The sequence below is a fragment of the Physella acuta genome, unplaced genomic scaffold (assembly GCF_028476545.2).
Source record: "Physella acuta isolate Inbredline_101_S28 unplaced genomic scaffold, ASM2847654v3 ptg000974l, whole genome shotgun sequence".
NCBI lineage: Eukaryota > Metazoa > Mollusca > Gastropoda > Physidae > Physella > Physella acuta.
The window spans coordinates 150,223-163,685 of NW_026732491.1; positions in this window are offsets into that span (position 1 = coordinate 150,223).

The following is a 13,463-nucleotide window of genomic DNA, read 5'->3' on the forward strand; positions in this document are numbered from 1 at the left end:
GTGTGTGTGTGTGGCGGGAGTTGAGATTTGTTTTGTTGTTTGGTTGAAAATGTGGAATGGTATGTGTGTGTGCGTGTGTGTGTATTGACGTGTGTATGTGGGTGCGTGTAAAGGGGGGGGAGGGGTGTCGACGTGTGTGTGTGGACGTGTGTGTGTGTTGGTGGAAGTTGAGATTTGTTAAGGGATTAATTTGGTTGTTTAGTTGAAAATATGGAATGGTGTGGGTGTGTGTGTGTGTGTGTGGGATGGGGAGATGTTAAAATATTAACGCATGCTTTAAAAAAAGAAGGAAAAGTGTACCTGTATTGATAGGTGTGGGGTATTAAAACTAACGAACGCTACGGTAAAGAACTTCGAGGTAGTGGTATAGTGGGGTGGGGTTGGGCAAAGGGTTATAGGGTTCAGGTGAAAAAAATTAGGTCAGTCTTGCCCGTTTCTGAATGTGCCTATTATGGGATAGGATTACGAAGGTCTTGAAATTTACGAGGCACACGAGTCAGTTAAGGCAAGGGATGGAAATAAAAACAATTGGCGCTAGGGGCCCTAGCATCTCGCCATTCTTCCATCAGAGGCTGCCAGCTCTCGACAATATGGCCGACCAGCACAACACAAAAAAAAAAATAATTCAGAAATTCGAATCTAGGCCAGGCCAAATTTTATTGCTGAAAAGCGAAGTGCGATCCCGTTTCGGAATTATCATCCTTTACACTGCGAATTCAGGGGCATCTACCCCGTGGCATTTATACCGAGTTGTCTTCCCTTAGAATCTGGCAATGAATGACAGCCATTATTGTTCTATTATCTCATAGGTAACTAGAAACTCTACCCTTCTCGATGGGGGCTTTCTGTCTTTTAAAACCAGAAAACGAATTAAAGTTACAGAACCCTTTTCACACACACGCACAAAAAAACAACCCGCATCGCTATAAATTATAGTTTCATTTAATTTAATGTCAAAAGGGTATTGCGTTTTCACAAAGAGAAAAAAAAAGGCTATCGTACTTTTTAATTTGTAATAAAACAAAAAGTCCGTAGGGTTAGTATTTGGATCCTGTAGCTAGCTTCAAGAAAATATAACATCGCATCAGTGTATACCAGGGGTCGGCAACCTGCGGCTCGCGAGCCGCATGCGGCTCTTTTGATATCAAGATGCGGCTCTCCAGCTCCTTGAACAAATACTAATAATCTTAATAAAAAAATAAAATATTTGAAATTAAAAAAATGTTAGTGGCTCTTTAAAACCAGGGAAATTTTGGAAATTGTAACTTTTGGCTCTTCCGCTTCAAAAGGTTGCCGACCCCTGGTGTATACACAATAGCATGATAATTGGAAGAGAACAGTTTATTTAAGATAGATGAAAACAATCCCGTGGTGTTCACTAAATGATTCAAGTTTTTTATATTTTCTGGTGTCCGAGAGACCTCGCAAGTAACGGATCTGAAAGTTGGTTTTAAAGATGGACATCCTTAAGTGTAGGTGCTATGGAGATTAAGGATAGGAGCTTGAATCCCAATCAGCATCGGTTACATAGACTTCAGTAACTTGACATTTTTAATTACTTCCCTTGCGTCCTAAAGTATGCTCATTTTTCATCCTCAGCTTGGGTCAAAACAAAACTTCAAGTCCGAAACGAAAGAAAAATTCGGATCTTAGATTTGATGTCGTCTCGTAGGAAGTATTTTATCTGGAGAACAAAGCCTCTTATAGAGGTAGCACCTCGGCCCTCATCAGTCACTCGTGCAGGACAGGAAGTGACCACCTCGCCTGCTAGCACTCAGCACCTCATTTCGTATCTGACCCTCTCCACCGACCAGATTCAGCAAGGGAGAGAATATAATGTAACCGCGTGGAGTTATCTCCCTAGGCACTGATGGCGTCTATCAACAAAAGACTCGGTACGGGACGAGCTTGACCATAGTGGCCAGATAATCGAGCTGGAGATTTTTCCACGCATTTTGAAATATTGTTGTGCCAGTTTGGGTGGATAAATCAGCGGTAGACGTACGTCTGCCAAAGCAGGCGATACAACAAATGACGTGGCAAAAATCTACTCCATCACCCGACGTGTCAAGACGTTAAGGTAATAGATACGGCGCCAGGCCATGGTGGCCAAACATATACGGCACACAGGCCATGGTGGCCAAAAACATACGGCACACAGGCCATGATGGCCAAACATATAGGGCGCCAGGCCATGGTGGCCAAACATATAGGGCGCCAGGCCATGGTGGCCAAACACATACGGCGCCAGGCCATGGTGGCCAAACATATAGGGCGCCAGGCCATGGTGGCCAAACAGATACGGCACACAAGCCATCATGGCCACACATACAGCACACAGGCCATGATGGCCACACATACGGCACACAGGCCATCATGGCCACACATACGGCACACAAGCCATTATGGCCACACATACAGCACACAGGGCATGATGGCCAAACACATACGGCACACAGGCCATGATGGCCACACATACAGCACACAGGCCATCATGGCCACACATACGGCACACAGGCCATCATGGCCAAACATACGGCACTTAATCACGATGACCAAAAATACGGTGCTCGTTCAAAGATGGCCAAACAGATACAGAACCAGGACCATGATGGCCAAACAGATACAGAACCAGGGCTATGATGGCCTACTTGATAGAGCACCAGTGTCACGATAGCCACGCAGCTATAATACCAATGTTGATGACATCATACACCACGCAGCGTATAATACCAATGTTGATGACATCATACACCACGCAGCGTGTAATACCAATGTTGATGACATCATACACCACGCAGCGTGTAATACCAATGTTGATGACATCATACACCACGCAGCGTGTAATACCAATGTTGATGACATCATACACCACGCAGCGTGTAATACCAATGTTGATGACATCATACACCACGCAGCGTATAATACCAATGTTGATGACATCATACACCACGCAGCGTATAATGCCAATGTTGATGACATCATACACCACGCAGCGTGTAATACCAATGTTGATGACATCATACACCACGCAGCGTGTAATGCCAATGTTGATGACATCATACACCACGCAGCGTGTAATACCAATGTTGATGACATCATACACCACGCAGCGTGTAATGCCAATGTTGACGTCATCATACACCACGCAGCGTATAATACCAATGTTGATGACATCATACACCACGCAGCGTGTAATACCAATGTTGATGACATCATACACCACGCAGCGTGTAATACCAATGTTGATGACATCATACACCACGCAGCGTGTAATACCAATGTTGATGACATCATACACCACGCAGCGTGTAATACCAATGTTGATGACATCATACACCACGCAGCGTGTAATGCTAATGTTGATGACATCATACACCACGCACTTTCACCAGCATCCCTTGACGTATTATTCTGCTGTTCAATGAACAATACGATTATGTCCACATTGTATGCAAACTGGTATTACTTCAATAATAACTTGCTGTTGTGTTTTCCGTATCAAAATCACAACAACAATAATGTGGTCTGAAACTGGAGCTGTTTTAGTTAGGACTAGGATTATGGAAGTGTGACGGTTAAATGAGATTTATGGGATTAGGTTAGGAAGTACGGCAAGGGGAATAGTGCCTTGATCAATAATTTAGCTAATTAGTAAAGGAAGCAGGTTAGGACGAGCAGGAATGTACAGCAACACCTTCTTCGATGTGGTGATTCATGTTTTAATAAATCTTTAATCAATAACAAAAGTTTTAAATCTTCTAATTTAGTACATTTATTATTTCTTGATTTTGCACATAAAACTGTTCCTTGTAGTATTAAAAAATATTTTCTAGGCATTTGGGAATATTAAAACTTCTTGTCACAAAAATAAAAGATTGGTTCGTCTAAAATAAAATACACCAGAAAACAGACTAATTCTCAATCCCCCAAGAATGTAACCTATAGAGTCTAGATTTCGTGAAATCTTTGTAAAATATTTGGGAATTTCCAATATCTCGGTCAAAGCCGGCATTTAACCTTTCCCCTTTTGACCTCACCCCGCCCCATTTTGCAGTTTAAAATGCTAGGTACAGCCTTGAAAACTGAAAGGTACCATAAAGTTCTCCCTAACAAATGGTCGGGGAAGGGGAGGGGTAACCCTTTATATAAGCGGATGTTGTTTCCCGGGACACTTGCCTCTTTGTCACACAGCTTCCTATAAATCTGGCAATGCTGTTTCTCGGCGGCATTAAAACATGGCGGACTTCTTATGCATGGGTGTTCGTTGGGTATTAAAATGCACATAATTTAATTTTTATCATCCGACCGACCCCTTTAAGATTTGGGGATGGGTGGGGATGACGAAGGGGGTGGGGGGAGGGGGAGGTTAGTTGAAAAAAATTCGCCCAAGGACAAAGTTAAATTAAAAGTTTTAAAAAGTCCTATATGGCCTAATAAAATAGCATCTGTTGGAATGTGGAGCGGCAAGAATCTGGCAAGTGGTGAGGTAACGGACGATCTTAGTCACGTGAGGGTTGTCGCGATGGTGTGTGCGCTATTTATGTTGACTGTGTGCGGTTTTTTATGTTGACTTGACTGTGTGCGCTTTTTATGTAGACTTGACTGTGTGCGGTTTTTTATGTTGACTGTGTGTGCTTTTTATGTTGACTTGATTGTGTGTGCGGTTTTTTATGTTGACTTGACCGTGTGCGCTTTTTATGTTGACTTGACTGTGTGCGTTTTTTTTATGTTGACTTCACTGTGTGCGGTTTTTTTATGTTGCCTTGGCTGTGTGCTTTAAAAAAAAATGTTGACTTGATTTAAGTTGGGTAGACAAATTTTCCCGTATTAAGGATAGACTATACGGATACAGGTTTTTTTTTATTTAACACATTTCTGGGTGTTTAATAAATTCATAAACTGCCCTCTGACAAACACGAGTTAACTGCCCTCTGACAAACACGAGTTAACTGCCCTCTGACAAACAAAAGCTAACTGCCCTCTGACAAACACGAGCTAACTGCCCTCTGACAAACACAAGCTAACTGCACTCTGACAAACACGAGCTAACTGCCCTCTGACAAACACGAGCTAACTGCCCTCTGACAAACACGAGTTAACTGCCCTCTGACAAACACAAGCTAACTGCCCTCTGACAAACACGAGCTAACTGCCCTCTGACAAACACAATCTAACTGCACTCTGACAAACACGAGCTAACTGCCCTCTGACAAACACGAGCTAACTGCCCTCTGACAAACACAAGCTAACTGCCCTCTGACAAACACAAGCTAACTGCCCTCTGACAAACACGAGCTAACTGCCCTCTGACAAACACGAGCTAACTGCCCTCTGACAAACACGAGCTAACTGCCCTCTGACAAACACAAGCTAACTGCCCTCTGACAAACACGGTGTACTCTAACAACAACCCCTGCCATCACTCCCCCCCCCCCCCCACCACTCCCGCCCGACCCCAGCAGTCACCCATCTCATCACCCACGTCATCAAACAAAAATTAATACACCCCGGCCATCACTGGCCATCGCCCCGCCCCCTTTGTCCAAACAAACTGTTTACCGACCCTAACCCGACGGAGAAAATCGCTATTGTTTTCGCATTTCGCCAGTTCGCGAGTAATTACTCCTGTGAGTTCTTTGAGCGCAGTCATGGCGTTGCGATTCATTAATTCACCATTTTTTCCCCCTCACTGCCGGCATTAAAAAAACTCCGACTGTCATGTTTTTCATTTCACTGAAAAACCCGCTAGCGTTTTGCTTTAGTGTTACTATGAAATATAGTCCCGGGGGACAGGGCTCAACCGGCCGACCCCATCCGCCGGTAAGACTGCTAGTCATTACGCCGGGACAACATCGTTTGTCGGTGTTTTTTTCCGCGGACGGGTCAGGTTTCCGAATCTATAACATTGTTAAATTGGTTTTTTTCATAATCAATTTCCATTTGAGGTAAATTGATATCGCGGGGGGAAAGAAAGGAATATAAAAACATTAGGCGGCCAGAAACTCAACAGCTATAATCACCTTTGACATCGCTTAAAGTTTAAATCACGGCCTCTTTTTCGATCCCGCGCGGGGATTTTTATTGTCTTGAGCTAAAAATGGGTTTCATACCTGGCTGGCTGAGGGTTGAATACGATAAGTGGAAAATGGGGAATGCTAAAGTTTACAAAGGTGGTTTTTTTTTTTTTTTTTTTTTTTTTTTTTTTTTTTTTCAGGTGGATGAAATTTAAACGATAGCTTTTAGTAATTAATCTGGGCACATATCAAACTTTTATCGATGAGCACCGCTGCAATCAGCAATTCATCGAAGCCAAAGGATGCCGCATTAAACTCCGGTGGAACAGAACGCTGGCGCGGCCATCATAAAGCGTCACGTGTCATCGGTCACGGTCCCTGGACAAGCAGAAGTCAGCCATGCGTGGTAATGACGACTCGATATAATAAATGGTTTGCTTGTTTAAATCGGTAAAAATGAATCAGTTAAAGCGATCTGGGAATGCTGGGGGGAAAAAAATCTATGTGTTTATTAAATGAATTTACGGCAGTACCACGTTGGGGGCACGTCTAAAAACAAAACTTGTTTTTTTATTGGTAGTTTATTTCAGTGTTGTGTGATCAGCTGTTTGCAACGGAAACAAACCATTATGTTGATGGGCTTAATGGGTGCCATAGACTCTGGACATTGGCAACTTTTTTGTTGTGAAATGTTGGGAGGGGGTGAGTGTAAAGTTGATGGTCGGATTGAGAGGTGGGGGCAGCGTTAATGGTGCCCGGATAACAGGTCAGGTCACAGACAATGCCTGCAGGTTAGACAGGGCGCGGGGGGGGGGGGGGGGCGGACAGCAGCAGCTTAGACAGGGGGGGATACCCTCTTCAACAAGACAGATTTCTTTAAAGAATTATAATTGCTATTTTTTTAAAAGACGTTTATATTAGACTTTTTAGTATACAGTACGACAATGTTTAGGATCATGAAATATTTATTCTTACCTTTCCAATCGTTTTTCATTAAGACATCCCACGTGACTAAAAACATTCAATTTAAAACAAGCATATATATATATATATATATATATATATATATATATATATATATATATATATATATATATATATATATACATACATATATATATATATATATATATATATATATATATATATATATATATATATATATATATATATATATATATATATAATTCTAAAGTATAAATATCTGCTTTAGAACATGTAACATCACTCTGAACACCATGTCACCTGATGTAACATCACTCTGAACACCATCTCACCTGATGTAACATCACTCTGAACACCATCTCACCTGATGTAACATCACTCTGAACACCATCTCACTTGATGTAACATCACTCTGAACACCATGTCACCTGATGTAACATCACTCTGAACACCATCTCACCTGATGTAACATCACTCTGAACACCATCTCACCTGAAGTAACATCACTCTGAACACCATCTCGCCTGATGTAACATCACTCTGAACACCATCTCACCTGATGTAACATCACTCTGAACACCATCTCACCTGATGTAACATCACACTGAACACCTTCTCACCTGATGTAACATCACTCTAAACACCATCTCACCTGATGTAACATCACTCTGAACACCATCTCACCTGATGTAACATCACACTGAACACCTTCTCACCTGATGTAACATCACTCTGAGCACCATCTCACCTGATGTAACATCACTCTGAACACCATCTCACCTGATGTAACATCACTCTGAACACCATCTCACCTGATGTAACATCACTCTGAACACCATCTCACCATATGTAACATCAATCTAAACACCATCTCACCTGATGTAACATCACTCTGAACACCATCTCACCTGATGTAACATCACTCTGAACACCATCTCACCTGAAGTAACATCACTCTGAACACCATCTCACCTGAAGTAACATCACTCTGAACACCATCTCACCTGATGTAACATCACTCTGAACACCATCTCACCTGATGTAACATCACTCTGAACACCATCTCACCTGATGTAACATCACACTGAACACCTTCTCACCTGATGTAACATCACTCTGAACACCATCTCACCTGAAGTAACATCACTCTGAACACCATCTCACCTAATGTAACATCACTCTGAACACCATCTCACCTGATGTAACATCACTCTGAACACCATCTCACCTGATGTAACATCACACTGAACACCTTCTCACCTGATGTAACATCACTCTGAACACCTTCTCACCTGATGTAACATCACTCTGAACACCATCTCACCTGATGTAACATCACTCTGAACACCATCTCACCTAATGTAACATCACTCTGAACACCATCTCACCTGATGTAACATCACTCTGAACACCATCTCACCTGATGTAACATCACACTGAACACCTTCTCACCTGATGTAACATCACTCTGAACACCATCTCACCTTATGGAACATCACTCTGAACACCATCTCACCTGATGTAACATCACTCTGAACACCATCTCACTTGATGTAACATCACCCTGAACACCATCTCACCTGATGTAACATCACTCTGAACACCATCTCACCTGATGTAACATCACTCTGAACACCATCTCACCTAATGTAACATCACTCTAAACACCATCTCACCTGATGTAACATCACTCTGAATACCATCTCACCTGATGTAACATCACTCTGAACACCATCTCACCTGATGTAACATCACTCTGAATACCATCTTACCTGATGTAACATCACTCTGAACACCATCTTACCTCTCTGATTGAGTTATCGCTTGTACATCGTGATCTCCTTTGAAGTAATCTTTCAATTAAAGTTTGTTGATAACATTATATTAGACAGTAGTACTAAAAATTAGAAATTCTCGTGTTGTCATCAAAGATACACTTATCTCCAAAATTTAAAAGATACTTCGGCTGGAGTTGAGTGAAGATTCGGTTACACTATTCGGCCACAAACCGACAGACAGACAATCGGAGAGACATTGTAAGATATTGTTTTTAAAGAGCCGCATTCAATAATACAAAGAAAATCGATTGCTCCCAACACCCTGACCTTAACCCTAACCACCAAGCTAGCATCAGACCTTCGCCCCCCTCCCTCCTCCCCGACCATGATTCTTGTTCAACTCTTGCCCTGATGCTCGGGTCAGTAGAACGGTCAAATCGACCGTGACGAGATCACGTCACGTGATCTAATCCGTTAAAGTACCTCACCTATCGACCCCACCGTCACGGGGATCACGTGTCTCGGCGCCGGCACGCCCTCAGACCTGCTTCACGCATGAACTGTCACACGGCGCCTCGGTCGGTTCACTGGACCGGAACCTTGATCATATTTAATGCTATGCCGGCACTCATCAGTCCTGTTTAGCGAACCAACTCCCCCCACTAATGCGGTCCTTACTCTGAACATAATCCGAGCTATTAAACAATTTACGGGCTGTTTCCCCTCAATTCTAACAGTATTTTTCCATGTTCCCAAACGGTGACTTGGTGGGGAGGCAGGTACGGTAGAATGTGAGTGTAATAGCACCGGTGTTTAGTCAACTCATTAGTGCTGTTGATTGGTTCGGAGAATAATCAACAATGAGAGTTCAAGGCCATTCATTGGTGTCTCTGGATATGGCTATAAGAGTTCATGAAGTAAGAGGGGATATATATATATATATATATATATATATATATATATATATATATATATATATATATATATATATATATATATATATATAGCTTTAAAGTGTTCAAAGTTAATAGTAAAGATGTTTATCTATAGTCAGTTGTTAATATAGCTAGATGTAGAACCTCTGATATGTGTATGTGTTTGTATTTTTATTTAAGAGCGAAAATAATGTACGCCTTATGATATCATTTTACCAATGACATTTGCTTTGTATTCCTATGAAAATTAGCTCATAAATGTTTCTGCAACTTAAATTTACATAAGAAAACACATTTGTTTCATAATCACATGACCATGGTCAGTCTCTGAGTGACGCATCATCGACAGCAGGAAATGACGTCACTACTAGAAAGTGGCGCACACCATCTCTATTCCTCCTGTGTAAAGTGAAACAGTTCACCCCAAACCCCATTAATGTCTAGACCTCATATAGAATATTTCGTCTTTTTCCGCTCGACTGGCTTAAGTATCGAATATTGTAACCGGAATCGAAGTTGTGAGCATATTCGGGGAACAAAGGCCATAAAATAGGAAATATCGATTTTAGGGAATTTGAAATAATCTTTTGATTTGTTTCGCAAAGTGCAGTACTGGGAAGAGTTAAATGAGCAATTCGAAGAACAATATAATTATACAATATGTGTATCCATACTTTTCTTATCAATAATTTTTATGGTGCTAAGTAAATGCAAACCATAAAGATAAATATTTATGTTTTGTTTCAGAAAAAAATTAGACTCTAAAACAGGAAGTTTAGGGTAGGCGGGGAGTCTCATGGTTCAACCAGCATACCTCTTAACCTTAATCGATGCGCATTTCCGCTTAGGCGAGATAAAAAGTTTCGTTTCTTTTTGTTTAAAAAATTTGAATTTTGTATTCAGAAAATATTTTTTACTGCCTGTGCCTAATGAGGCGAGGCGCCGCTCATAAATATGGTAAAATAATTCCGTCAAGAAAATTACATGAAAATCTCATCTCAGCGGCGGCTGGACAGAGCTTTGAAATATGAGGCTAGGTGGGGGGGGGGGGGGGGGGGAGCAACAGAGGAGAATAGGGCTAGGGCGCCACTTTGACGTCACACCGCACGGCGCCACTGTGACGTCACAACGTGCACGTGAGCTGAGGAGGTGACTCGGTGATTCTATGATGTCCCCCCAAGGTGACGGGATATCGTGGTGACGCCGTGACGCCGTGTAGCATCACCAGGTGACGCGTCTGGTCTTGAATACCTGAGAGGGGACCCAGGACGATTCTACGTCTGTATGTCGTTTATTCTATTTTATGTAACATGCTGTGTTCTTTACATACAACTATAAACATACATGTACATTGAATTCAAATAGGATTTGAACCTAAGTTAATTTTTTCTATTGTAACTACACGGTAGGGCCTTTGTTAAAGTTAAAAGCCAGAAGTTCGATTTCCGGGCAAGATTCTGCGTGCGTACTTGAGTCTGCTCAGCTCTATTTGGTACCTGCCCCGAGTTGGTGAGAGCACGCGCATCGCTCATAGTTTTATTGAGAAAATAATTAAACCGGCGATTTCAGCCTCAGTGAAGCGTGTTTAACGGCTGGCAAAGAATACCACACACACCGAGTGATTGAATAAATCATGATTGTCACAGCGATACTCGTATTTCATCTCCCCCACCCCTCCCCCCCCCCCCCCTATGCTGCCGCACTTGTAACATTTGAGTGAGAGGTTTTACAAACTCTAATGTCAATCGCGGAATATTTTCTGACGCTCGTTTTTTTTTATAGCGTTACGCACGATGTTGTATCGTTCCGCGTCAACTAGCGCGCGCTTTCAAGGACTTTAAGATAGATCGCCGGGTCATTACCCGCACAATTTGATTGGGCGATAAAAGCTCGGATTTCCATATACTCATGATGCATTATCCGGATTTTGACATGCGCAGTGACAGTTAAAAGAAGGGTATTAACAGAAGCAGTAATTGGTGTGGATTTGTAAAAAAAAAAAAAATTACAACTAAAATAAAAATCATAACATTCAAGTAGTCTCCCCTTTCAAGGGCAATAACCGAAGGAGCAGAAAGAACAATGGGGCTGGCGTCGTACAATCAAGCATGTTTTGCGCCACCCGTTGCTGACGGAGACGCGACCTATTCAGGTTTATCGCGGAGTTTGCTACCATTAACTGCGCGGCGTCGGTCCGTTTGGTGGACCCACAGCAAACATCACAGGCGATGCGCAGACGACGGAAATCACGAGCGGAACGGGAGTCAAAACGGGCGATGGAACGAAAATTGTTAACAGTGATGGCCTCCCATGGTGCCGAATATAAAACACAATTCATCCATTTTAACCTTATTATTATACTTCCGGTAACCGGGTCAATGTAGCCGGTTTGTTGTGATTTCCTGTCCCATTTAGTATGAGAAAAGAAGGGTGGGGGTTAAACAAGGTCCCCGCGTTTAAAAAAAAAAAGAGAAAACGTCGACGCGCGATCGTTTAGTCGAGGTCTATTATTGCCGTCGATTACCGAGGGTCTCTGATCAAGGTGACAGGCTGATCAGCGCACAGGTTCACCTGTACATACGCGCTTTGATCCTGTCTGCACGGGAAGTGAGACATTGCCAAAGCGGCAACAATGGAATATTGGTTATCATCCCCATCACCGGGGCGTGCCACGCGACCCGGGTCAGATCGAACGGGAGAAGTGTATTGTACCCGCTGGTGTTCTTGGGCGTACGCGTTCTTTTGTATTCACCGCTCGGGCGGGATTTAATTTTTTTACTGTTGGGGAACTCGTATCGATGATGCGTTTCTTAGCGGGGCCCGCTGGGTCATCTTGAGATTATATAATAAGCGTTGACGGGTTGAACACAGTCCGGTGTAATTGACGACACGACAAAACATCTAAGATTGAAATGAGTCGTGAATTACGATAAAGTAAAAGAGAATCGCTTAAATTCCGCATGCTATTAACATTTTTTTTTCCTTCATTTTCATGGTTTTAGTTTCCATTACTGTATCGAATACAATTAAAAAATCCGATTATTTAGTCGGGTAAAATGGTTATTCGGTGATATCGAATCGAATACAATAAAAAGGTATCGAAATCTGGGTTGTCTCCTGGGTCCTTGACATGCGATCTCTAGGGACGGAGAAGAAGAAGCATGAAAGGAAATGGGCAAAGGGTTTATAAAGAGTTTTGAAGGTTCATTGAGGACGGTGTGAACACTTGGTGCGTGCGCGGGTCGATGTGTGCGCGGCCACACGACGCATTCATCGACGAAAATGGGAACATCCGCAGAAAGTAATCGAAAACTGAAATTGTGATAAGTCGGCAGAAGTAATCGAAAATTGAAATTAAAGGTAGCAAAAGGCTGGCATTAGCTTGGGGCTTGTCTCAAGCGGCACAAATCGACAAATATATGGGGCACAAATCCCAAGTGACTGGCATCAACAAATATTTCATCTCACCTCATCGGTTACTTGTGCTAAGCGTCTAAATTAAGGGATCGTACATAATACAGGAATAGGCCACATTCTCGAAGTAGCACAAAAAGACCGCACCAAAAAAAGAGAACATTTGGAGCCAAAAAACCAGTGCGTTTTAAAAAAATATATATTAAAGGCATCGGATCATTTTTATTTATAATTGCCCGTTACTGTTTAATTACAAACAACAACAAAGCAATTTTTTGGAAAATGTTTTTTTTTAAAATTAAATTACTGGCATAGCGGTAGAGCGCTAGATTGCTAACCCGAAAGTTTTGAGTTCGTATCCGGGTTCAAATTTA